General features: G+C 40.0%; 1 protein-coding gene across 5 annotated transcripts in view; it reads right to left on the reverse strand.

Annotated features, from left to right (window-relative positions):
• The window catches only part of RABGAP1L (RAB GTPase activating protein 1 like), a 694415-nt gene extending 670881 nt beyond the window's left edge, over nt 1-23534 (reverse strand). For 4 of the 5 annotated variants that reach the window (XM_069065529.1, XM_069065528.1, XM_069065527.1 and 1 more), the window contains exon 1: nt 23381-23515. The gene's annotated coding sequence lies outside the window, so the exon portion shown is untranslated. Of the gene's footprint in view, nt 1-23380 lie in introns of all 5 variants that reach the window. The other variant, XM_069065530.1, reaches the window with a different exon arrangement.
• Nucleotides 23535-27203: the final 3669 nt, after the last annotated feature.

A 27203-nucleotide genomic window follows, 5' to 3' on the forward strand; every position in this document is an offset into this window, starting at 1 on the left:
AAGGGAGTACAGTAAAGGAAGCAATAACTTTATTCATTCTTGTGTATTGTACAGTATTAAACCCTACAGGTTTGGATTACAAAGATAAAGTTTAAAAAGGGGGGGGAGGGGTAGGCAGGAGATCACTTGCCCAGAGGCACCCAGCCTAGCAAGAATCTCAGAAGCTACAGTCTTCCTAACACCAAGGTCAGCACTTTATCCCCTGCACCATCAATGAAATCATCAGCCTCCCTCTTGCTCATCTCTAGTTGGTTTCCTATCACTTCCCCCACAGGTGCTTTGTAATCTTCTTCCACTTTTCTCAAGTCTTTAAATCAGGGGCTCTTATCCTGGGGTCTGTAAACTTTCTTTTTATCTTTCTTTTATTTTTTAATTAAATTTTATATTTATTTTTAGTTTACATCATTCATTTCCACAAGATTTTGAGTTACAAATTTTCTCCCTTTCTTTCCCCTACCTACCACCCCAAAACAGTGATCCCACTGTATACACCCTCCCCCAGTCTGCTCTCTCCTATATACTCCCCCATACCCCCTTTGACTTTCCGGTAAGGCAAGATGATCTCCATCCCCTAGTGCCTGTATATCTTATTTCCCAGTTGCATGTAAAAAATAATCATATATATATATATATATATTTTTTTTTTAACATTTTATTTTAAAACTTTGAATTCCAGATTCTTTCCCTTCCTCTCTTATCACCCACCCTTACTGGGAAGATAAGCAATTCAATATAGGTTGTACATGTGTAGGTGCGCAAAACATTTCCATAGTGGATATATTGTGAAAGATTGACTATATTTCCCTCCATCCTATCCCTTCCTGAACCTTTTTTTAATTTCAATAATTGTTTTCCTTTGTAATCATATGCATTTTATTTTATGCAGTTAACATCATTCTGAAAAGACGCCCAAAGACTGTGGACTGACAAATGAGTACAAGACACAAAAAAGGTGAGAACCCCTGTCCTAAATAAAGCCCAGCTTCCCTAATACACAGGGCATCAAACTTATCCCCCCTCCATCTATTATATCTTCTTACCTTCCTTCTTATCTCAAAAGAATGAATTCCTTCTTTCCAAAACTAATCCTTCATTTGCACCTTTGGTGGCATCCCCCTTCTCCTTTCCCCACTATAAATCATTCCCTCTCTGTTGAATCCTCCATCTCTCTCTATAGCTTCCTTACCCTAACTACAAATGTTTAGATCTCCACAAATTAAAAATAACTTCTACTAATCTTGCCACAGCCTCAAGCTACCATCCCATCTCTCTCCTTACTTCCATGCCAAACTTCTCAAGTTGTACATACGTGATCCTTCTACTTCCTCACTCCTCCCTTATTCTTTCACCCAATGTGATCTATCTTACCTCCTCCCCTGCCCAAAAAAAAACCTATTCTCTCAAAGATCACCAATGACCTGCAAAATAACAATTGAATTCTATGCCACATTTGAAAGTTGACTTTATCTTTTCTAGTAAAGCATGTTTTAGTGAAACGCGTACTGGACTTGAAGTCAGTCAGGCGAGAGTTGGGTTCAAATCCTGCCAGATACTTGCTTTCTCTGCACCTACCCCCTTTTACGTGAGTAATAAGTCACTTAACCTCCTAAAGCCCCAGTTTTCCTAACTATAAACTGAGGGTATGTCTTTAGCACTTACTTCACAAAGATATTTTAAGGATCAAAGAAAATAGCTTGATTTCTATCACATTACTGGTTATCTCCTGGTTAACCTAATCTTTCTCAGTCTTATCTTTCTCCCCACTCCTCCCACCCAATAAATATAGAATTCTTGGGCATCTGGTACTCAGCCATCTTTTCTTTAATTATAGCTTCTTCCTTGACAATATCATATACATCCATGTTTCAATTATCACCTCATGTAGTTGACTCCAGAATCTCCATCTTCTGCACTAACCTTTTCCCCAAATTCTAAACCCTAATGCTCTTCCAAATGCTGCCAAACAGTTCTCCTTACATGTTCTACTAGCAGCTTAAATACATCTAACACCAAATTAGTCATTTTTCCCTCTGGATGTGATCCTTCTATTTGTTTAATACTAACACCATCGTCCAAGTCATTCAAGTTCCAAACCTCAGTCATCTTTGATTCATCCCTCTCCCTCACTACCATCTATATTCTATATATTTTGTAAATACAGAGTAATTTCCATGTAGTCTTCCCCATTCAAATGTGAACTCCATGAAAGTAGACCATATTTTTATCCCCAGAGTTTAACACAGTGTCTGTCTCACAGTAAACACATAACGAATGTTATGTTATATGTTATATACTGACTTAACTCCCATATTTAGTCAATTGTTAATTAAGACCTTTTAACTTGGCTACACAGGCATTTAATAATTTCTTGTGAACTGAACTATGTTCCCTCCTCTCCATTAACAATGTCACCATCCTAAAAACACTTTCCTACTGGACACCACAACCACCACACACAGACACACACACACCCTACACACTTCTGCCTCATTAAGTTTCCAAAAGCACAGGCTCAGGAGCTGCTAGGTGGCACAGTGAATAGAGCCCCGGCCCTGGAGTCAGGAGGACCTGAGTTCAAATCCGACCTCAGACACTTAACACTTATTAATAACTGTGTGACCTTGGGCAAGTAAGTCACTTAACCCCAAGTGCCCCTCTGAAAAAAAAGCAGCAAAAACAGGTTCAGTCATGTAATTTCCCTGTTCAAAAACAGGGAACTCCTTTTCAGTCACTCCACACTGCCTACTGAATTATGAACTGAATTACGTTTATCTCCAGCCTGGCATTCAAAACCATCAACAATATGGTTCCAACATTAGCTGGACCTTAAGAAGCTAATCGACCTTAAGAACTCTTAAGTGTTTCCTAGCTTTCCATTCCACAAACACTTAGAGACAGAATGGTGCTTTGGAAGGAGGGTAGCTTTGTAGTTAGAAGCCCTGTGTTCAAATCAAGACAGTTACTACCTGCAGGAGCATAGGAAACTTACTTCACCTACAGAACTGTAGCTTCCTCATCTTTAAAATAAAGACTTCAGTCTCTACTCCAAAGGGTTTCTATAAGAAACATACTCTGTATACCTTAAAGTCAGTCAAGTAGCATTAAGTACCTCTTATGTGGCAGGCACTATGCTAAGCATTATAAAGAAGGATAAAAAAATGGCCCCTGTTCTGGGGGAGCTCACAGTATGATGGGGTAAATAACAAGCAGACAACTATATACAAACAAGATATAGAAATGATAAATCGGGGGTGGTCTCAGAGAGAAGGCAGTAAGACGAAGGATGACTGAGAAAGGCTGACACCAGAAGGAAGTCACAGGAGCCAGGAGGCAGAGATGAAAAGAGAAGGCATCCCAGGCATGAGGGACAGCCAATGAAAACACCTGGATTCAGGAGATGAAATGCTGCATGCAAGAAACAGTCACTGAATCACAGAGTACATGAAGGGGAATAAGGTGAAAGAAGCCTGGGAAAGTAGGAAGGGGCAAGGTTATGAAGGGAGTTAAAAACCAAGCAAAGGATTTTATATTGGTCCCTGAGGGTAATGGTGAGCCACTAGAGTTTATTTTAAGGGGGAGGGGAAATGACACAACCAGACCTGAATTGTAGGAAGATCAATTTGACAGATAAGTGATGTACTGCATTATGAAGGAACCTGAGGCAGAGAGACCAACCAGCTGGCTATTGCAAGGGTCTAGACCCGACAGCGGTCTGCATCAAGGTGTTAGCAGTGTCAGAGGCTGGAAGAAGGGCTGAGTGGTGTTACAAAATAGAAACAATAGACTTGACAGCTGATTGGATTGAAGTATAAGAAGACAGGAGAGGCAGGAAAGGCCCAAGTAAGGAAGGGATTTAAAAGCCAAACAGAAGATTTAACCTGAAGGTGACAGCGAGCCAAGAGACTTGATAACTAATTGGATGGGGGAGGGAGGAATAGCGAAAGAGAGGCAGGAGTCAAGGCTGCAAATCTGGATGCCTGGGTTAACTAGGTGGATGGTAGAGCCTTCAACAGTAATAGAGAAAGTAGGAAGGCATAAGCATAGGGGGTGGGATGGAGGCAATTAGTTTGGTTTTAGACATGATCTACAAGACATCCATTTTGAGATGTCTAACAGGCAAGCTGGAGATATGAGACCAGGGCCGGACAAGTAGATCAGAGAGTCATGTGCATAGATAAAATCATTGAACCCATGGTAGCTGATGAAATACTATATAAATGCTACGTAAATGAATTATTTTAAATGCCTACTGTGTACAAGGGCTAGGGATGAAAAGATTGAAGGGAAATAATCCATGCCTTCAAGAAGTTTACATTCAACTGAAGTGTTTTAAGTTTTTCTAATTCCTGCTCTATCTCCCACTACACATAAAGTGAGTTCCAGCCAAAATGCACACGCTGAACCTAAACTTGTGTGGCTCCCCAAAGCTTTCAAGTCTCCATGCTTTTGCCTACAACGATCATTCCAGGGAAAGAGAAATACCCTTTCCCATCCAGATTTTCTTCCTATCCAATTCTTTTTTTTTTTTTAAGCAATCGGGGTTAAGTAACTTGCTCAAGGTTACACAGCCAGTTATTTCTGGGTGTGGTGCTGAGTGTCTGAGCCCAAGATTCGATCTCCAGGTTGTCCCAACACTGGATCCCGTGCTCTTACTCACTGAGCCACCTGGCCGCCCCTTCCCTATCCAATTCTTACCCAACCCTGTAATCCCAACTCAAATGCCATCTCTTCCATAAAGGTTTTTCTGACCACTCTCCCCTCCCCCGCCCCACCTCAGCAAAGTAACACCCCAGAGCATCCTGTACTTCTCCACTTACAGGCTCACATTCTTTCTCAGAGGGAGAAGGATTGGATCTGTGATTTTACTGGAATAGGAAATTCCAAGATGAGGAACTTCCTCTTCAACTTGGAATCTCAGAAAGCTGCTTGGGGCCTGATAGGTGACCTGACTGGCTCCAAGTCACCCAGCCAGCATATGTCAGAGGCCGACTTGAACACAGTCTTCCTGTCTAGGAAGTCAACTCTATCTACTATACCACAATGCCTCTCTATTCCCACTCCCCCCATTAGTTTTAGACATTCCTTATTCCCTACTAGGCTTCTAGCTCCTCCAATTCAATTCAGAAGGTACTTATTAAATGCCTACCATGTGCAAAGCACTTCATGAGTGCTGAAGATACCGTCAAAAAATAGTCTCCACCCTCCAGAAGTTTATAGTCTTCTGTTCCTTGGTAATGGCGACCATGTCTTGTTCCTCTTTAAATGTCTCACAACACCTTACATAATGTTTGGTACAGATAATAAATCAAATAAATATTGGCTGAATTAACAAAGTTACCCAATTCTGATAGCTAGAATCAGTCACTGAATTAACCTCTCATGCCAAAAAAAAACCCTAAGAGGCAGTGTACTTTCTAGAATTCCATTCAGTATCTCCATCTATCTCTATGTCTATATTCTGAATTAACAAGAGATCATTCAACTATAATGAATCATTCTGTGTGGCTAAGTTTTCTGAGCAGTTAAGGATTCACCCCTTTAAGTATACCTTTTTTTTTATATATATTTTGATCCTTTTGGATGAACATCTTCAAACACTTACATACTTGCCTATTTTCTTAATCTAAGTAGGCTGAGGATAAATAAATTTTTGGTTGATGACTCAGGGGGAAAAGATTTTAAACCAGAGCACCTGATTTCAAATCTGTCACTTACCACCTCCTTGGTAACATTTATTATTATAAGTGTAAGATTTATAAGCAATATAAATTTGGGCAAGTCACTCAATCACTCGGGATTTCCATCTCCTCGCCTATAAAACTACAGGTTTGGACTAGTCCCTTCCAGGTCCAGAGCTATGAACTTAGGAACCTTTATTATTGTAGTGTGCAGAGATGCCCTAGGATCTACTGACATGGGTGAAGCTACATATGTGCCCCTTCCCTAAATGGTCCCAAATTGTTAGGGTGAGTTTTTGTGTCTAATTTTTTATAACTGACTCCCCCTCTTGCTAGCGGGTCATCAGTTATCACTCTTTGCTATTGTCAGAGTAGCAGTCCCTCTACTAATATGCTACAGTGCTGTGGGCTTGGCAATCAGACCACCAATCTTATTAGAGTTAGATGTAAAATAAGGTTAAATTGGCTCTGATTGAGAGATCAACAATCAGAAATGCTGCTATGTCTATTTTGACAGCTCAGGCAGATTTTTCGCTTACTTCCTGGTTCTCAGCTGTGTTCAGTTTAGATTCAGCATTATTTTATTTTCATGTGTCTGTCAGAGAACATAGCTGAATTTATTAGCAGCCAAAAAGTTAACAGCACTCCAAATGCTAAAAATAATCTACTGTTTCCATAGTTTACTCATAGTTTCTAAAGTGTACCAAAAACATTTTATCGTGAATAGTTATTTTAGAAGACTATTTCATCCAGAGATGAAAAATATCAAAATCTATGTAGAAAAAACTGACACATACACACACTACAATCACATTTAGCTATAAGTTGGAAAGAAAATATTAACTAGAAATATTCACTAGAACTGGGATGAAAATACTTCAATGTGAAAAAGCACTGAATTAATTTCTCTGAACAGTTTCTGGGGAAACAATGGTAAGTCTTTTTCAACCAACCATAATTAACTATGCTCAGGTTAAATATAAACAATTTGAATTTAAAGAAGTTATATTACTGGATAATGAAAGCCAAGTTGATTTTTTTTTAATGAAGTGTAAAGTATCTGGCTGTTTAAAGAACATTCTTTAAAATAATGATATTCAACAGTCCTTTCTGGTGTTTATAAAAAGCCACAGTACATATTTACCCCATTTTAAGTGGGTTTGAATTCTCAGAGATTGTCCAAACAAATCCAATCATGTTCCATTTTCATCAACCCAATAGCTGAATTTCTTTTTTTCCTTAGTCAAAAATAATATTAGTAATAGTTTCTTGAGCAAGTTACTTAACCCCAATTGCTTTAATATATATATTAGTAATGGTTTTCATATATAATGCACTGCATATAATCCTCATTTTTAAAATGAGAAAAAATTGAGGTTCAAGAAGATTAAAGGACTTATCTGTGGTCACTCTGCTAATAAGTGTTCAAGCTAAAATTCAAATTCAAGTCTTCTGATGTCCAGAATGGTGCCCTTTCTACTAGACACTCTCAAAGGAACCCCTTGTGTGGTTTCAGCTTTGTCATTAGTTGGCTGTGTGACCGTGGGTAAGTTATTGCTACAGGACTCAGTTTTACCATCTGTAAAACAAGAGGGTTAGAGCTCCACTGTCCCTTCTAGAGCTAACATTTTATAAATATGCAATACTAAATTATTGTATCATCCATCCCAAAAGATACTCTTAACAGTTAACCTAATTCAAATTAAACAAAAAAAAAACCTTCTATATGAACTGATGGGAAGAAGCAGAGCCAAGAAAATAATATATACAGTAAATAGAACAACATAAATGGAAAGAACACGCAAAAAAAAAAGTAATGTAACAAATTTACAAAGATCAGATGGAACTTTAATGAAGAGATATGAGAAGACACTTCCCCCCAAGCCACCCCTTCAGGGTGAAAGGAGGTTCATGGGTGTTACACACTGCATAAGTTTGCAGATTTCTTTCAATGCAGCACTTGCGCTGATTTCTTTTCTCTTTAAAAAATAGTATCTTTCATATGAGATGGTCCTCTTAGAGGAGGACGGTGGATACCTGGGGAAACTATGGTGACATAAGAAACAGAAAATATCAACAAAAACTTATTTTTGAAAAAATAGCATCTGTTTCTAGATGGGAAGTACTATTTTTTATCAAGGCTATACAGTGAAGTTCCCTTATGAATGGCATGCAGAATGACTGAAAGTGATATGCAAAAGTGGAAAGAATCAATATGATCTCTAATCAAACTGGTTTCTCCAATCAGTGAATACTGACTATATTATCTACAGAACAGCTTTATCTTTGAACAAGCTAAGTGATAAGCATTACTTCTCTGAAATTTGTTAAGCTGATGACAGCAAGATAAACCAGTTTGGTTAGGGCTTCAGTGTTACTCTTCTGTACCAGAAAAGTCACACCACCAGGCAACAAAACATTACTGAGACCAGGTCTCCTATACCAAAGCAAAGCAGCTATAAATATGCATAATTAAAGGAAGAAGAATATATGTGCATATAATGCAACATCTATATTAGTCAAGTAAGAAAAAAGGTGTGAAGTAGTAGAAAGAACACAGGATGTGGTAGAACCAGAAAACCAACCATGTGACTATGGTCATCGACTGAACTCCCTGAGCACCTCATCTATAAAATGGGGGAAATGATAATTGTTCTACTTGCCATGTTACAGGAATAGAGGAAACTATTTTATAAACCTTAAAGCATTACAGAAATCAGAGTTATCATAGAGGTCAAAAAGAAGCAGGGCCTAATTGGTCATTTACTTAACTCTACTTTATGAGGTTAGACCTAAAATAGATAATAACTGAGGGGGATCAAAGGTAATGAATGGGCTTTAATTTTCTAACACTGGTTCTTATGCATTTCCCCCTGCTGAACTGGTCCCCTAAACACAACCAAATCTCTATGAAGGATATCACAAAATTTAGGTATCCAAATCTAATAACAAGTTTTTACCTTTCTTTGCATCCCCAGCACTTCACACAGTGCTTCTGTTGCTGTTCAGTCATTTCAGTCATGCATGTCCAACCCTTCTTGACCCCATTTGTGGTTTCCTTGACAAAGATATTAAAATGATTTTGCCATTTCCTTCTTCAGCTCATTTTACAGGTGAGGAAATTGAGGTAAACAGGGTTAAGTGACTTTCCCAGGGTCATACAGCTAGTAGTGCCTGGTACACTTAACAAATGATTTTTTATTAACTGCAATCAAAGACTGGAAAATCAAGTTGTTTTTCTAGCAGTATTTCTCATTTGTTGTATGATCTTATGCTTCCTTTTCGTCTCAAAAACAAATATATTTTCTCTGGTATTATTAATACAATTATACTAGCATTCACATATACGTGTACACACAAAAACATACACACCTGCCTTGTTCATAATTAAGAGAACAGAAGATCTATATGGATCCAGTATGAACTAAAGCTGGGGCTATGTCCCAAGGCAAGGAATTCAGACCAAGGGTGAGCCTACAGTTCTGTCACTCTAATCATGGAGCAGAATCTCCAATTCAGACCACAGACTGGGGCTGGAACATGCAGTAGAATAACCCTGGCAGGAAGTTTGCAGTCCTGTCACTGAGCCTGCAGAGCTTCCAAGGAGCTGACAGAGGCTGGGGTCAGCAAGTGTAACCTGGATGTCTCTAAACAGGGGCAAGCTAGCAGCTATGTACCCCAGATCCAAACCAGGCTCAGACCAGGAGGGTAGCAATCAGAATGAACTGGAGGTTAGACTGATCAGAACATACTCAATGCTTGTAGATTAGTAGCCTGAACTTACTAGGATCACTGAAGAACCCAGAACTCAATAAGAAAAGAAAGCGCAATAGCAGGACCCCATGAACTACAAAATACAACCATAAATTCCCACTATGAGTGCACTGAGCCTGACCCTAATACAAAATACCAACTTTGTAAGTAAGGTTAGAAAGATAAGTAAACAAAAACAAAAAACTCCTTAACATCCACAAGGAAAGTCTCAAAGAAAAACACAGCTTGTTGACAACAAAGTCAACTAGAATTCCTGTTACATTTTTTAAAAAAAGTTTTTTTTCAACTTAAATTTTTTAATTTTAAAAAATAGAAATGAAATGAAATCTCTAGGGTAAAGAACTGGAAAAGAAATGAAAGCTCTAAAAGAAAGACTTAGAAGGATAATCAACAACTTAGAACAAGTATAAAGCTATTTATAAAATGAACAGAATCCCTGAAAATTAGAATGGACTAAAAGAAGTTAGAGACAAGAAATATTAAAACAACATGAAAAGACTAAAAAAATAGAAGAAAACATAAAGTATCTTATACGCAAAACAAATAACCTAGAAAAAGAGCACAAGGTAGAAAAATGTAAGAATCACTGAGCTACATTAAAGTCATAACCCAAAAAAGAACCTGGCCATATTTCATAGAATCATGAATGAAAACTACCCAAACTAGTAGCCTGGTGTTTGCTAAACTCAAAGATCCCAGCTACTGAGGTAAGGATTCACTATTCATCAAAAATTCCAGGAAAACTAGAAGCATGGCAAAAGTTAGGTTTAGAGTGGACTAACACCTGACATCATACACCAAGCTCCAAAGAAGCCTGAATAAGCACCAAATAGAGCTTAGAGATAAAAAGGTCACTTCATATACAAACTAGAGAATCAAAGGAGAAATTACCTTTCATGACTAAGGAGAGGGGAACAGTTCACAATCAAATCTGCAAGGATCACAAAAGATAAGTGAACAATTTTTATTAAGTTTTTTTCACAAACAAAACCAATTCAGTCAAAATTAGAAGGGAAACCAGGAACTTGAAACATTTTTTGCAGTAAGTTTCTCTGATATAGGGAACTGATTTCAAATGCATAAGAAGACCCATTTTCTAAGTGATAAACAGTCAAAAGTTATGAAGAGTGAGAGATCATATGAAGAAATTCAAACTACCAATAATCACAAAATAAGTGCTACAAATTATGAATAATTAGAGAAATGCAGATTAAAACAACTCATATTCTACCTCACAAGCATTACACTAGCAAAAATGACAAAAACGAAAACTAAAAAAGGTGAGAGAGGTTAAGAAATATATTCATATTAATACACTGTTAATGGAGCTATAAACTGGCCTAGTCATTCTGGGAAACATTTCGGAATTATAACCACAAAGACCCTTCACTTGACCAAGTGATGCCACTACAAGTCTCCCTAAAGAGATAAAAAACAGACCGAAGTGTACAAAAATATTTGTAAAAGCTCTCCTTATGGTGGCAAAGAACTGGAAAGTATCTTATCCCCCATCGATGGGGGAATGACTGAACAAAGTATGGTAAATGAATGTAGTGGAATATTAGCACGCCATAAAATATGATGAAAAGGAAGGACTACTTCAGTGAAACCTGGAAGGATTTATATAAACCACTGCAAAATTAAGTGTATAAACCAGGAGAAAAATATCTACAATAATAACAACAATGTAAAGACAACTCTGAAAGACTTTAAAACTGTGATTAATGTAATGGACAATAACAATTCTAAATTTATCTATAATGATGCAAGTTCTCTGACCTCCTTACAAATATTTGGTGGACTCAAGATTTAGTATGAAACATACATTTTTGGACAAGATCAATGTGAGAATCTGTTTTGTCTAACTATACTTGTTAAAAAGGTTTTGTTTTTCCTTTCTGTTTTTTTCTTTTTTATTGAGGGGAGAGAAGAAGAGGGAGCTGGGGAAAAGGCTTCTCCCTAACTATCCCCCCCCCAAAAAAAAAGTATGAGAAGAGATTTACAGAAGGAAAGCCAGAAGAAATCATAAACAAGCAGGACAGCATTGAGAATTATTTGTTGAATTTACTAAATGCTTCAAAAGAGCAACAGGGGTGGCCAGGTGGCGCAGTGAGCAAGAGCGCCAGCCCCGGCATCGAGAGACCCGGCATCGGGAGACCCAGGATAGGTTCCGGCCTCAGATGCTTGGCACCCACACACACAAAAAAAAAAAACTGGCCGTGTAACCCTGAGCAAGTTACTTAACCCCAATTGCTTAAAAAAAACAAAAAAAAAAAGGAAAAGCAGCAGAGAGTGGATCACCAGCAGCTGTGTCAGTTTCCAGAATTGTCAGCCCATAAATGCCAAAGACAAAATGAGAGGTCAGTGTGGACTTTGGGAACAGGGGGTCCAAGAGTGTGGTCCAGCCTCTGCCCCAGGAAGGAGAAGCAGCTGTGGCACAGCATAGAGTGGCTGCTCCAGAGCTCCAGGCCTGCAGATTGCAGGGGAACCAACCGACCATTCAGAGGGTAATCATCTTGCTTTACCCTGCTTGCATCTGGATCATTATCTTGGGGGGAGATCCTGGGGTGTGTGACCAGGTGCCAGAGCGTGTGGAGGCTTCTGAGAGGGCACCCAACTAATAGCTTCAGCAAGCTGTGAAAACCCCAGCGATTTGGGACAAAGCTCCCCTCTCTGGAAGCAGAGTTCTACTGTGGCAAAAAGCTCAAAAGTCAAGTAATTGAGTGGAAACGTGAGCAAGCAAAGGAAGCAAAGCAAGCACAGCAATCAAACATTAGACTCCTATTTTGGGGACAAAAAGGAGCACAGCATGGAACAGGAGGAAGACAGTGAAGTCAGAACTCCTGCACCAAAAGCTTCCTAGAAGAATATGAGCTGGTTACAAGCCATAGAGGAGCTTAAGAGGGGTTTTGAAAACCAAATAAGAGAAGTGGAGGAAAAATTGGGAAGAGAAATAAGAATGATGCAAGAAAATTATGAAAAGCAACTCAACAACCTGACTGAATAAAATAACACCTTAAAAATAGACTAACTCAAATGGCAAAAGAGGCTCAAAAAGCTATTGAGAAGAATGCATTAAAAAGCCAAATTTGCCAGATGGAAAAAGAATCTCAAAAGCTCACTGAAGAGAATTAGATTGGAGCAAATGGAAGCTAGTAACTTCATGAGAAATCAAGATACTATTAAACAGATCCAACAAATGAAAAAATAGAAGGCGATGTGAAATATCTCACTGGAAAAACCACTGACCTGGAAAAAAGATCCAGGAGAGACAATTTAAAAATTATTGGACTACCTGAAAGCCATGCTCAAAAAAAGAACCTAGAAATTATCCTTCAAGAAATTCTCAAGGAAAACTGCCCTGATGTTTTAGAACCAGAGGGCAAGATAAGAGTTGAAAGAATCCACCAATCACCTCTTAAAAAAGATCCCAAAAAGAAAACTCCTGGGAATATTATAGCCAGGTTCTGAAATTCCCAGATCAAGGAGAAAATATTACAAGCAACCAAGAAGAAACAATTTGAATATTGTGGAAACACAATCAGGATAACACAGAACCTGGTAGCTTCTACACTGAGGGACCAAAGGGCTTGGAATATGATATTACAGAGGTCAAAGGAGTTGGGATTAAAACCAAGAATCACCTCCCAGCAAAACTGAGTATCATGGTTCAGGGGAAAATATGGTCATTCAATGGAATAGAGGACTTTCAAGCATTCTTGATGAAAAAACCAGAATTGAATAGAAAATCTGACAGTAAGATACAAGAAGCAAGAGAAGCATGAGAAGGTAAACAGGGAAAAGAAATCATAAGGAACTTATCAAAGTGGAACTATTTACATTCCTACATGGAAAAACAATCGTTGTAACTTATGAAACTTTTCTCAGTATGAGAATAGTTGAAAGGAATATAAATGTGTGTGTGTGTGTATATATATGTATGTATGTATACAGACATATATGTCTATATAGGAGGGTATATGGGCATATGAATACATATGTGGGTGTGTGTGTATATATGTGTACAGGTATACATGGAAGGCACAGGACCAATTGAATAGGAAGGGATGGTACTTAATAAGGTGAAATTGAGAAGTGAGAGAGAGGAGATGGGGAGAGACAGAATGGGATAAACTATCTCACATAGAAGAAGCAAGGGAAAATTGTTACCATGGAGGAGAACAGGAAGGCAAAAGGGAGTAAGTCAACCTTACTCTCATTGAATTTGGCTTAGGGAGGGAATGACATACACACTAAATAGGGTATCTCACCCTACAGGAGAATAGGGGTAAGGGGATGAAAGGGGGGATGATGAAGGGGAGGGCTGGCTGGGGGGTAGGGAAGTTAGAAGCACACACTTTTGAAAAGGAACACAGTCAGAGTAGAGAATAGAATAAGTGGGGGGGGCTGGACAGGATGGAGGGATATATAGTCAGTCTTTCACAATATATCCACTATGGAAATGTTTTGTGCAGCTACACATGCACAACCTATATGGAATTGCTTATCTTCCCAGTAAGGGTAGGTGACGAGGGAGGAACGGAAAGAATCTGGAATTCAAAGTTTTAAAATAAAATGTTTAAAAAATATATATTACTATTATTATTTTTTTTTACATGCAACTGGGAAATAAGATATATAGGCATTGGTGTATGGAGATCCATCTTGCCCTACCAGAAAGTCAAAGGGGGGATGGGCAAGGATATAGGAGAGAGCAGACTGGGGGGAGGGTGTATACAGTGGGACTGCTGTTTTGGGGTGGTGGGTAGGGGAAAGAAAGGGAGAAAATTTGTAACTCAAAACCTTGTGGAAATGAATGATGTAAACTAAAAATAAACATAAAATTTAAATTAAAAAAATATAAACTCATTAAAAATTTTTAAAAAAAAAGAAAAGCAGATCAAAGAACTTGTGCTAGCAGGCACACTGGGTTATGCTAGGGTGCTTGCTGCTAGAGTAGGTCATGTCATAAAAAAGCAATGCATCTTAACCCAAAAGACTGGGCTGGGAATCCCCATTCTGCCTCTTAACAGTTTATGACCCTTATACACCACCAAAGAAATGTCAATTATAATAATCATCTTCTTTCTGGCCTATCAATTCTATGGCAGAACCAAGAAGGTAAGTCTGAAGAAATTCTTCTGTATAAGCCACCATAACAAATTTATTTCCTCCGTAATGGAAAATTTAAAAAAAAAAAATGAACAAAACTTGAGGCAGAGTTTTAAGAAGGGTATCCATCAGTATCTCACAGCTATGTTCAGTCAAGAAAATGTTTCTAATTAGCCATGATGCCCTGAATCTCTTAGCAAAACTTAGGTTTTAGTAAAACTGATTTCCTGCCTGAACCTAACCTGCCTGCCAAATTTATCAACTAAGTCATTTGGAAATTACACTTTAAAAGCTTCATTTGTTATTATTTCTTGCAGGGTTATAGCAATGTTGGTACTATCCATTCAAAATGGCAAAAAAAAAAATTCTACAGTCTCTTTAATTCAACAAACAACTAATAATTAATTACTATATAATGGGGACACAAAATACAAAAATAAAATAATTCTTGCATTCAAGTGTCTTACATTCTATTTGGATATACCACATATACCTCTGTGTGTGTGTGTCTGTGTGTGTGTATATATGTGTATATATATATACACATTATATATATACATATATATGTATATAAAATAAAGTTAGCATTTATATAGTGCTTTAAGATCTACAAACCATTTTACAAATATCTATTACTCTCCATTTTACAGATAAAGAAACTGATGATATGAAGCATATCAAGTGTCTTGCCCAGGGTCACACAGCTAGTAATTGTCTAAGGTCCGATTTAAATCAGATCATCCTGACCCTAGCCACTATCTGCCACCTAGCAGCAGAAAGATAGATGATAGACAGATAAACTCAGAGAGATAAGAGCACACACTGAGTAGCATCCAGTACACCCCATCTGTAAGAACAAATACTAGAAAGATCCCCAATTGGCTGCCTCTTAATGGGACAGTAAGGAAACAACAAATATGAACCTGGACAGACTTTAAGAGATAGTGGAGGATAGAAGAGCTTGGCATGCTATGATCCCTGGGGTCAGGAGGAGTTGGACATGACTGAAGAACTAAACAACAACAACAACTAATGGGCTGGTGCCATTTTCCTGGGTCAAAAGTCAGCTGTGGTGAAAAACAGAATTAATCCCTAAAATGGACAAGTACCTAAGTGCTATCTCCTCCCATCCCAAATCTGGTCAATAAAGTAACTCAGTAGAGGAAGGGAGAACTTACTTATAAATCAGTACAGTCTAAAAACAGCCATCCCTGCTAGTCTATTTCTCCTCTGAAAGAGCTGGTTTGGGGCTGCTAGGTGGCACAGCAAATAGAGCACCGGCCCTGGAGTCAGGAGGGCCTGAGTTCAGATCTGACCTCAGACACAAAACTGCCTGGCTGTGTGACCTTGGGCAGGTCACTTAACCCCAACTGTCCTACCCTCCCCCCTCCAAAAAGCAAAAAAAAAAAGAGTTGGGTTAATAAATCAGTTCTCTATCCTACATCCTAAAATATGTCAAACTATCTGTTCTTTTAATAGAAAGATATACAATTTACCTATTGAAGAAAATCAGCTTACTGATTTGACTAGTGAAGAGCTCTACGAACCAGGAAGCATCAGAAAGGGCTTCAATGAGGAGTGGCAAGGGGTGGTGAATGCAGACTACCCGGGTTAAACCCTGAAAGAAGCTAGAAATGTAAGGCTTGGGAAACAGCTTGCACAAAGGCATGGAGATGAGAGATGAACTCTGGCATTTCTGCTACAGCTAGCTTCCAGGCCAATTGGGATGGAACAGTGTTGGACTGGGAGTAAAAGGAAATGAGTCTAGAAAGATAGGGAGGAGGATGCAGAAGAATTTAAAGACCAGTCTGGGGACTTGGGTTTTTATCACAGAGGCAATTCTAGGCCACAAATCTGGAAAAGAAAATGTCCCCTCTATTAAAAAAAAAAAAGAAAAACTTCCTAAATTCAAGGTTCTGTCCCTGGTACACGAATAATTCCACCCTTATCATTTACTTACATTGTGATGGAGGGTCATACATGCTATCAGTAACATAGGAAATAAAGCTTCTCTGTTCTCTATTGTTGCAAAAGCTCCTCCAGATGGCTACTGAGGCAATATGAAAAGATTATCAAATAAAAAAGCAGTCTAAGCTTTTGGTCTCAGATACACCCAGCAATATTCTTCATCTCCCACTGCATCCCATACCTGACAACTTCTACAAAAAGTCAGCTAAAGAAACAACTCCAAGTGAAGCATACCAGCAAATCTGACCTGTCAGTATCACTCTAGATGAGAATATGGTAGTACAAAGTACCTTCTCCTTTCTTGGCAATTCCCAAAATTCTTCATTTTTCCATCCTCTATCCAAATCCTAATTGCCAAGATCTCTAAAGTTCATTTTTTTTTGTCTCTGCAATATGCACAGTAGTCATTCCCATCTACAGAATTTGGAATGAATAGGTAAAAGAAAATAAAATCCAACATATTTGAAAAATGACTAGACTTGTCCAATCTAAGAAAGTCTGGCTTTAGTTCTGGAGGTTTTTAACTCTTTAGTTCCCTATTTTTTATTGTAACCTTAACTGGATTTTTTTTTTAAGGAGGGGGTGGTATTCTTGGAAATGTTTTTGGTTCTATGACTTATCACACCACCATAGTCTGTGACCACATTCTTCATGTTTTGTCTTTTTGTTGAAAATTCTGTTACTCTTCTAAATAAATATTTTTTAAACAGAAAAGATGAAGCCTCAGAATCTGAAATTCACATATTAGCTTAACCCCAAACATCCAAACTCCTAATCAAATGAAAGTATGCATAGAAATAATATCCTGATACAGGTTTACCATCCAAAACACACAGACAACAGAAACATATAAGACCAAAAGCTATTCCCTAGAAGATACTTTGTCAAAGGATAGAAACAAACAGTTCAAAAGAATTGAAAACTACGAATATCCTTAAGAAAGAATGCTTCAAATTCCTAATAAGAGAAATGAAAATCAATACAACCCTGAGGTTTCATCTCAAACCCTACAAACTGACAACAATGAAAAAAGTCTGGAATAGTCAATGTTAAGGGGAGTTGTGGGAAGATAGGCACACTAATAAGTTATTGGTGAAACTGTGAATCAGTAAAAGCATTTTGGAAAGCAATATGGAATTATGCAAATAAAGCAAATGCCAATGCCTTTCACCCAGAAATATTTCTCTGCCAGGCATATATCCCATTTACATCAATGATAAAAAGTCTACACAACTAAATTTTTATATTAGCACTTTTTATGATAGCAAAGACTTGGAAATAAAGTAGATGCCCATCAATTGGGGAATGGCTAGATAAAAAGATGGTATGTGAAAGTTATGAAATTATTACTGTGATGTAAAAAATGACATATATGATATATACAGAGATGTATGAAAAGCCTTACATGAACTGATACAAAGTGAAGTAAGCAGAGCCAGGAAAGCAATTTACATAATCATTACAACAATGTAAATGGAAAGAACAATAACCACAAAACAATCAAAAGTGACTTTACAAAATTACAGAGCAAGCATAGCCCCAAAGAAGAGACATGAGAAAACATTACCACCCTATTCCTTTGCAGAGGGGGAGATCATTGGGTGTGGAAGACTGCATATACTGTCAGATATTTTTCAATATATTGATCAGTTTTGTTGACTTTTTCTTCTTCCACTTTTTCTTTAGAGATAAAGGGAATATTTCTCTTTAATAAAGAGATAAAGGAAAACTTAAATGATTAAAAATGACATGAATAAAATTTTATTTCAAAAAAAGATTTTAAAATGAAGTGAAATGTAAATTATACTAAATGTAACAGGTTAGAAAACAAAAAGTAAGAATATCCTGGGAAAGTCCCAAATATTTATACCAAAAACTTCCCCCAAATTACATAGTCAGCTACTGAGAAACAATTCAAAGCCTGCCTTTGATCTTAAATTTTCTGTTTCAGAGGAAGGCAGCATCATTTTTCAACACTTCAGGGTTGGGGTGGCTAGGTGGCGCAGTGAGTACAGCACCAGCCCGGGAGTCAGGAGAACCTGAGTTCATATCCAGTCTCAGACACTTAACACTTACTAGCCATGTGACCTTGGGCAAGTCACTTAATCCCAACTGCCCCGCCTTCCACCTTCCAAAAAGAAAAAAAAAATTCAGGGTCATATTTGACTCTCTTCTCACTTCCAGCATCCCAACAAGTGCCTAATCCTATGATTTCTCCATAGCATAACACAGTCTTCCCTTGATTTCCACTTCCACTATTATCTGGACAATTATAATAGCCACCTAATTGTTTTCCCTGATGCATTCCAGTCTCTCCCTCTCCCCAATCCATCCTTAACACTGCTGCCAAGTTAACCTTTTTAATCCTCAGATCTAATCACAACAAAGGCTACTTATTACTTGCATGTGACATTGGGGAAGTCACTTTACCTCTACAGGTCTCAATTTCCTCATCTGTAAAATGAGAGGGTTGGTCTAGATCAACATTATCAAATTCAAAGAGACAAGGGGTCACTACACAAGAATCTCTGTAGGCTGCATATTGTCTTAGTTTTAAAATGTAATAATATCTATGTTTCATCATGTTTTTATTTATTTTGTTAAATATTTCCCAATTACATTTTAACCTGGTCCATCTGCACTCTGGAGTGTTGGAAGTATGGTAGGCCACGTGTCTGACACCTACTATCTCAACAACCTCTAAGATCCCTGCCAGCTCTGGCTAGACCTATGACCCTGACATTCTATAACTAGCTCCACCCAGCATTCCATACCACTTCCTTCCTTTAGTGAATTCTGTGTTCCAAACCAGGCTGAACCTATTTCTATCTTTCTCTTTCTTACCTTAATTTACTTATGATATATACCCTGAATGAACAGTTCCTGACCCAAATCTTTGCTTGCCAAAATCTTTCCTGTCAAGGCCCAGTTCAGATACATAGTAGACACTTAATAAATTCTTGTTCCCTTCCCCTTTCCCTGATTCCACCAACTGAATGTGATCCTTTAATCTATCATATACTATTTACTCTTTTCCTACGCATTTAATTATATCTGTGTGATAGTATTTTGTGTACGTGCCTCTTCCTCATTACAATGGATTGTGAACTGTTAAATTGGGTTTGTTTTTTTTATCTCTGAAACATCTTGAGCACAGAATTATTATCAAACCTGCTTAAATAAAACAAACAATACTACATCCACGAGGGTAACATGGGGAGTGAGGAACTGTATAAACAAATGTCGATTCCCCTTAATGCTAAAGTGTACTTTTTTTGTATCTACCAGCAGTCAAGAAGTTAAAGTCAACTTCAAATACTGTCATCACAGTAAATAAACTCCATTCCTTCCATTAATGCTGCCTTCTGCATAGCATTCCATTTAGAAGCAACAGTTTAAGTCAAAGAAAATAGCATTTTTCCATCAAATTCCCAAAATTTAAAGACTCCTCCAAAACGGAGTCTTTCATCACAGTTCAAAATAAGCTAATATATTTTCAAATTCCACTGTGTCTTGTGGCAAATAGACTACATTTCCAAAAGAAATCCCTGAGCTGCCCTGGAGGTGCCAGCAGCTGAAACAGTTTTAAGCTGCCACTCAGACCCTGAGGCCACGGCAACACCATACATAATGTAAAAGTTGTACCGTAAGAAACACATGGCAACTTGTGCAAAATAAGTAAACAATCTCCTGAATATTACATGCTGCATTCTCTCTACTTCCATCTCCCCACAATCACTGACACAAGTCTTAAACAGAGCAATCCTGGACCAGGACAACTTCAGAAGGACAGTTACTGAAGCAACAAACAGATGGAACCCTCCAGGATTATATTCTCAAAATAATGGAACTAAATTACTACTGAATGGTCATTGCACATTAAAGCCTCAAGGCTTTAATCTCAAAGACCTAAAATTAGTAATATTTTAACTACTTGTATCAGAATTTAGCTTTTTTAATATTCTAGAAGGAAAAAAAATGCTTTCTGCCTTCTCATTTTGTCTTTGAGTTCAGATCACATAGTAGCTCTGGGGGTTGCCTGAATATAAAGTAACTGGGTAATGTGAGTATTTCCTACTTTGGCTAAGGCAACTGATGTGATTCTTTTTCACCTGGAGTTCTTAAAAGCCACCCATTTCAAAATCCAATTGATTTATATACTAACCTGACTTTCTCAGTTGACTTATTAATATGAAAAAGTTCCCTGACTCCCAAAGATGGCCCAGTAAAAAGAAACTCTGAAATCAAGACTCAAAATTTGCTATATAACTACTGCAGACGTCAACAGAGACTGGACTTGTTAGTAATATATCGATGGGACCAATATATAAACTAAATAACAGCTTACTAATGGAAATAATCCATAATATTCAAAGTTCTTAAAAAAGTCCCTAGCATACCCTGGTTCACATACTCCAAAACCTACTGGTCACCCCTCAGTTAATACATCCTCTCAATTCAATACAATTAACATTTATTAATCAACTACTACATGCCAGGCACTGTGATAAGGACTGGGATTACAAAAAGAGGCAAAAGACTGTCCCAGCCCTCAAGGAGCTTTCAATCTAATGAGGGAGCCAACATGCAAATGAATATGTACAAAGCTAGCTATATAAAGGACAAACAGAAAATAATTAAAGAGGGAAAGCACTGGAATTAAGAGGGGTGAGGGAAGGCTTCCCATAGAAAACCACAGAAATCCATAGGAGGGGTTGAGGAGTGAGAGCATCCCAGGTATGAGAAAATACCTGGAGTGGAGTGATAGAGTCCTGTGTGTAGAACAAGCAGGAGGCCAGAGTCACTGGATCAAAAAGTACATGGAGAGGAATACGGCACAGGAAGACTGGAAAGGTAGGGAGGAGCTAGGTTAGAAAGGGCTTTGAATAACAGAGTATTTTGTATTTGCTCCTAGAGGCAATAAGGAGTTTATTGAGTAGGGAGGTAACATGATTCAGACTTTCATTTTAGGAAAATCACTTCAGTAGCAAAATAGAGAAAAGACACTGAACCTGGAAGAGACTTGAGACAAGCAGACCCACCAGCAGGGTAGTGCAGTAATCAAGGGGTGAGGTGATAAGGGCTTGCACTAGAGTGGTGGTAGTGTCAGAGGAAGAGGGGGCCACACAGGAGAGATTGTGCAAAGGTGAAATCAACAGGCCTTGGCAACAGCTTGGATGGGGGAATGGGGGGGAAGAGGTGGGGGTGTGAGCCACAGTGAGGAGTCAAAGATGCCTCTTCAGTGATGGGCCTAAGGGCTGGGAAGATAGTGTTGCCCTCTACATTAATGGGGAAGGGGGGTGGGGGGGGGGGGTAGATAGGGGAAATGAGTTCTATTTTGTACATACTGTCTATTGGACATCTAGTTCTCTCCATTCCAGGCTTCAAGATTTCATGTTCTGCCACAACTAAATAGCATGAATGTCAGCCAATAATCACTTATTAAGCTTCTACTAAGTGTCAGGCTCTGTGCTTAATCAGTGAGTAGACTAAGAAAGGCAAAAGATAATCCCTGACCTCAAGGAGCTCACACTCTAATAAACGCCTTTACACTTGTTTAAAACATTCCACCATGAATGTGAGCTCCTTGTACATTTTCCCATTCAACTTGCCCTATTCCATCTAATTGTTATTTGATTATTTATTAATGATACTTCACCTAACTTCAATAGTACAGAAGGCAGTTTCACTTGCAAGAGCCCTGCACAATTCCACAGGCAGGTAGGCACTTAATATAATTTGATGAAGCCAATGCTCCACAACAGCATTAAATTCAACTTCAGACTTTGCTCTCTGCCATCTCTCTGTCAGTTTCAAACGTTAACTTCACTGAAATACTGAGTCATACATAAGCCAATATTCCAGGGGCGAGCAATTTTGGTTCCAATATTTTCCAGAAGCAAAATCCATTTTCAATGTGACTGCAAGAGAGCTTCATGCCAATACCGGATGATGGAAGCCAAATTTTGATACTTAAGAGTTCAGAAGTTTTCAAAGCTGTTTGCCGAAGTATGACATACAGTAACCTGTCACCACCCAAATATCCTGCAAGTAGGTCTTAACTTGATTAAAAATTCCTAAACTAGAGGGATTTGTGTAGGCCTTAGGGATAAGCTTCCAAAAAGCCAGAGGCTGTCAAGGCAGGCTTGAGTTCTCCTTACAAGTTGTGCAGGGCACTGGGCATTCTCCATCACTCGCCATCAGGGCTGCAAGCCGTGTAAATTAAGATTCTGGTCTTAAGCGCTACTTTTTTTTCCCCCACCCAAATCTGAGAAGCCCAAAGTGAAAAGGGGAGCTTGGGGGAGAAGGGGAGGGATGCACTGAGCGACGCTGTCCAAATGACACGAGCTCCTGGGAAACTGCGCCGAGTCGGCTGTGCCGGGCACGGGACCCCCGATGAATGGAGGCAGACCCCCTCTTGGCGCCGACGGCCACCGGGGCAAAGTGCTCGTCCGCTGCCCCAAACTTTGAAGTCGGGGACCAAGGAACGGGGGACCGCTAGGGGAGGGGCTGGGCCGGGGTCGGGGGAGGGGGTCCTTTCCTTCTTTCTCCATCTGCTACTTTTCAGGGGAGGACGGGCACCGAGACACCTGGATCTCCGGGCAGGTAGCGATCCGCCCGTGCCCCTGCCCCGTCGCACAGCCGCCTCTCCGGCACCCGGGCAGAGCCCCGAGAGGCGGGGGAGCGGGGGGCCGCGGGGCGCCCGCCCCCGCCCCGGGCTCGCCGGCGGGGCGTCCAGGAAGCGGCGGGTGCCCCCCGGCGCGCGCCTGCCCGGGCGGGCTCGGCCCCCCGGGGGCCGCCGCAGCCCCAGCCCCCGCCCCAGCCCGCGCGCCCGCTCCCTCACTCACCGGGGGCAGCGGCGATCCCAACTCTTCGTCCTCCGCCGCGCGGCGTGGCGCCCTCCTGCCCTCGGCCCGGCCCGTCCCGTTCACTCCGACGCCGCTGCCGCCGCCCGCGGGGAGGAGGGAGCGAGAAGTGAGCGAGGGAGGCCGAGCGAGCAGGAAGGGAGGAGGTACGCGGGGGGGCGGGGGAGAGAGGGGAGGGGGGGAAGAGGCGAGCGCGAGCGTCCCGGCCCCGCTGAGCGGCGGCGTGCGCGCTCCCGGCTGGCCCTGCAGGCGCGCGCACGCGCCGCTCGGCTCACACGCTCTCTCCCGAGCGAGCGAGAGAATGCTGCCTGCTGCTCTACCCTCACCCACCAAGCCCGGGCTCTTGGCTCCCTGCGCGCTGCCTGAAAAGCCTCCCACGCGCGCATCCCCAGGCACCCGAAGCGAGCTGCTGCACAGGCAGGGGAGCGGGGGCTGAGGTCCTGCACAAAGCTTCTTTCCTTATCTCTGGGCTTCTGCAAGTGGGTTAGCCTTTAGCCCGGACTTGGTGCGCCAATTGTGGGGACTCGGAGCCCCCACGCCCCCGGCTCTTCGCAGGAGTTACCCAAAAGGCCATCTCTCTCCTTCCGAACACTCAAATGCCCCCATCCTTAAAATGCCGCAAATGGGGAGCAGATACCTCTGGTCCCCACTGCCAGTGCTGGAGATCCCCCCATCCCCGCCCAGCATCGTCTGACTGGGCATCCTTTTCTCGGGAATTTAGTCCGTCCATCCACACCCCCCAGCCCCAGCCCTTGTCACAGCCATGTACTGACCTTCAAATCACGTTACTCCTTTCTCCAGGAATTCAGTACCGGACTGCAGTTCTCTGAAACACTACTTTCATACTCCCACATATATCTTATTGCCCTCTCAAATAGCTTAGAATACGAGTTTATCAACCCCCGCATCACCCTTTACTTAACAGCTTGCCTCAATTCCATCCAGCCACAAGGACAGTCATACCCTAGGCTAGACCTCACCATCACCTCCTTGATTTTGAATTCGGAAATTTCCCTTTCTGGTCTCTTCTTTCATCTCTCAGCTTCACTCCTATTCTTTGTCCTCACAACAACGTTTAGGCTTTCTATGTCCCCCAGTTCTCTCAGTCCATCAACCGACCCTGGCCTCACTTTCCTCTCTTCTCAGTCTAGTCTAGAGTCTATGGTTGACTAGTTCAGTTATATGCTGACTCTGCCCTATGGCCAACCCTCAACCTTGGCTCTGTGCCACCAACTACCTTTTTCTTCGCTTGTGCTTCTGAAGGGCTGCTAAATAAGTCACATCATTCCACTGGGTCACAAGGAGAAGGATGCCCTAAGCCAAGGTATACCTACTCTAACCCCTCAACCCAATCCCTGCTGCCTCATGTCTCTCTAGATTAAGAATGAGCTCTTCCACCTTCCTCTCCCTAGAAACCTATAAAAAGATGAATTCAAAGACATTACCAACCTGGTGAACTTTTAGCAAAATTGTTCCCCAGGACTCTCTCCTCTTTCTCTATACATGCTTTCTTGGATTTGTCATCAACTCTGTTCTGGAAGCAAATAACTTCCTAATCTAAATATCCAGCTCTCTTCTCTTGCTAGTCCTATGTTGTCAACTGCCTTCCAGAACCTCCATTTAAAGGAAGAAGTCAAAGGCAGCCATGTCTACATTCCTCTAAGGCTTCAGGACAGGCACTATTAATATAATCCAGCAAGTGACACCAAGAAAAAATAATCAGATGTGCAAAAGGAAAATTAGAAGACAGCAATGTCACTGGAGCAAAAGGATATAAATGTATATAAATGCAATACAATTTTAAGAATTAAGAAAACTATGACATGTATATGAACTGATGAAGAATGAAATAAGCAGAACCAGGAAAACTTTGCAGAATGCAGCAATATGAATGGAATTAACAACAATAACCAAAAAAGGATGAACACTGCAGTTGTGACAGTCAGATTTAGCACTGGAGAGAGAATAGTTAAGAAAATATATCTCCCTTCAAAGGTTGGAACTAAGAATCTGAAATATTTCAAAGAAGCAACTAGCAGATAGGGCTCTGGGTCTGGAAAAACCAGAGTTCAAATCCAGCCTCAGACTGACTATGATCTTGGGCAAGTCACTTAAACTGTCTGCCTCAGTTTCCTCAACTGTAAAAATGGAGAAAATAATAGTATTTACCTCACAAGATTGTTGTAAGGATGAAATGAGAAAATATTTATAAAGTACTTAACACAATAACAATAGCTGCTATATAAATACTAGCTATTATATTTTTGTCAGACAGTTTATGCCTAACAATATTTAGTTGGTTTTGCTGAACTACATTTTTTTCTCTTTTTATTCTTTCTTATAAGGCATGGTTTACTAGGTACAAGGAGGGCAATTTGACAGTGAAGGTAATATAAAAACAAAATAGAGCGATACTTTTTTAAAAAAACAGAAATATCATTGTCAACATCAGAGACAGTACAGCAATGAAAGGTAATTCTTTTCCCAGTCCTGGAAACATATGGATTTATTCATGTCTAGAATGCTGAAATGTCTTTAAATAAATGTTTTGTTGCTGTTGTTGCTTTTTTTGAGGGCAATTGGGGTTAAGTGACTTGCCCAAGGTCACAGGACTAGTTAAGTATTAAGTGTCTGAGGCCAAATTTGAACCCAGGTCCTCCTGACTCCAGGACTGGAACTCTATTCACTGCCACCAAGCTGCCTCTAAATAAATGTTTTTAATAAACATGTTGCCTAAAGCATTGAGAGGCAGTGAGACACAATGGACAGAGACGTGGCTTTCAAACCAGGAAGTCAGATCAAGAAGCATTTATAAAGCTCCTACTATGCACCAGATATTTGCTAAATTCTGGGAATACCAATAAAGGAAAAAGAAAGTGCCAGCCCTCTGGGAACTTCCATTCCAATGAGGAAAATCTACACATGAAAAAGAGGCCATGGATATTGGTGAAATCCAGAGAGTCAGAAGCAGAGCTGGTAGAGGAGTGAAGAAGGATGGCTGACCTGGGCCCTTCCTCAAAATTGAGATGCTGGTAGGAGTTCACCAATGAATGAAGGGGAGGGATCTTCCAGGATGAGAATGCTATGGGAAAAATTTCTAAGGTGAGACAGCAACAGTTTAAAAAGACTAGAATTCAAGTCTCACTTATACTGATAGCTGTTTGACTCTGGTCAAGTCATTTAACTTATCATTAAATGTCTCCAGGCAATTCTCAAAGGTGATATAATTTGCTGAAAAGGTGTCCAACCTGCATCAATAGAGATTTCTTAATCTGGAATTTCTATGCACTGATGAAATCATAGGTTCAGTCCCTTAAAATGAAAAACAAAGTGGGGGTGGGAAAGAATTCAAGAGACAAAGAAAGGGAGGAAGAAAGAACATTCTAGACTAGGAAACAGCATTGACAAGGGCATAGAGTCACCTTCAGAGGACCAGAAGTAATCTAGTTTATTTGCAACATTGAGTGTATAAAGAAACAATGTGAGATAAAGCTAAAAGGGTTAGCAGTGTGTTCCACAGGGTTGTGTACAGTTTTAACTGTCAGGTTAAAGAGTTTAAACTTTAAGCAGAAGTCACTGAAGACTTTTAAACAGAGGTATGACGGGAGTGGGTTACAATTCCATGCATGTACAGGCCCAGTAGTTTTGAGGGGGAAAAAAGGGCTCTATTCCATGGCGCCACACACACACCTTTAATCAAAACTAGCTATCTCAAAAATATGTCCTGTTGATCAGGAGGACAAGGTAAAAGGGTATAGAATGATTCTGTAAAATCTCTTCCCTTCCTCAATCTTAAAAACAGCTG

This window comes from Petaurus breviceps, unplaced genomic scaffold, assembly GCF_028583685.1.
Source record: "Petaurus breviceps papuanus isolate PSGF00001 unplaced genomic scaffold, PetGlider_PUasm1.0 90692, whole genome shotgun sequence".
NCBI classification, from domain to species: domain Eukaryota; kingdom Metazoa; phylum Chordata; class Mammalia; order Diprotodontia; family Petauridae; genus Petaurus; species Petaurus breviceps.